Below are 1,534 nucleotides of genomic sequence, written 5' to 3' on the forward strand. Positions count from 1 at the left end.
GAAATTACATAGTCAAGGCATAATTTCATAAACCGGGTGGATCCCAGTTTATAGTATTTAATTATTTTTAATTCTGTTTCGACATACGAAAACTTCACCTTTAGGTAGACTGATGTGCACAAATTGGGGCTAGCCCTCGGTTAAGATAGTGAAAATGCCCCAGCGATATTCCAAAAATAAAGATACCCTTCTGTTCTACATCAAAAAGTACTCCACCAACAAATTTTTTAGACCCCTAGGCCCGGCCCATAACCCTCCAAAAAAGTAAAACGTGTTTTTTCTTTGTTTGGTGATATTTTCGGTTCTGATCATCGCAGAAACTTCTTTTCTCTTTCGTTTTGTAGGATTTTTTATTGCCTATAGCGTAATATTTTTTCCAAAATTTTTGGCACAAAATTAGGTGGGCAACCGTTTTGACTCCTGATTCAATTTCAAAATCATTCTCTGCCTGATTTTCCTTCAAGTGCATCCCAAAAAAAATCAAAACAATTTTTAGAGTCCTAATGAATCTGAACAAAAGCTCAAAAAAAAATCGAAACGTATTAAGTATTTCGTTTTTTGACGATATCTTCGGTTCTAACCATGCATCGTAGAAACTTCTTTTAATTTGTAGGTTTATTTTATTGCCTATAACATGTTATTTTTCACAAAATTTTTGGCGCAGAATTCAAATTTTTAAACCCTTTTGAAATTTTTATACAGTGTGTTTCTAAATAAGTCTGACAAGCTTTCAGTGGGCAATTCTACATAAAAAAATAATAACAGTTTGTTTTATCGACGTATGTCGAAAAATAGTTTCGGAGATACGGGGTGTTGAATTTTTTTTTACAAACTGACGATTTATTATTGCTCTAAAACAAGTTGAGATATGCAATTAAAATTTTATAGGTTTTAGGGAGTAGTTATTGCGCATTTTTTGACATACAGCTAAGAATTTTATATTCGTCATTGGCGCGCATACGGGTAATGGTCTAAATTCTTTTAAAGAAAAAAATAGTACGCCTCTGAGACATTTCAGATTAAAAATCATTTTTGAATTCCTCGTTCAATTTGGGACAGAAAATCTATCTTCCCTTTTTTCACATGACGCGCGGTTTTCATGCAAAAAATAAAATATCTTAACGCTTACAAAGTATTCTAAATAAGTTTATTTATACATTATACATACAGTAATACCCCGAACTTACGCGATAGGTGGGACCGAGCGAAAATCGCGTAAGTCGAATTCGCGTAAGTCGGGGTATAATTTCGTATAAGTATCTATGTATATAAATTATTTTAATTGGGGCCGGAAGTTAACAAAAATGCACTCTTTCATGTCTTCTTACATATAAAACAAAAAATCCCTTTAGAAAAGTAACAAACACCCGCTCCCGCGCTCCCTTAGACAAAACTGCAGAGAATAAATACCTAACAAAATAAAATCGCTGATTCCGTGTGAAAAGTCCAAACATGTATAATACATTGGATGAGCAATAGTGTGTGGGTGGTAATTCTATCTCGTCGATAACTTAACGATTGTGTGGAGCTCAAA

This window comes from Diabrotica virgifera, chromosome 5 (genome assembly GCF_917563875.1).
Source record: "Diabrotica virgifera virgifera chromosome 5, PGI_DIABVI_V3a".
NCBI lineage: Eukaryota > Metazoa > Arthropoda > Insecta > Coleoptera > Chrysomelidae > Diabrotica > Diabrotica virgifera.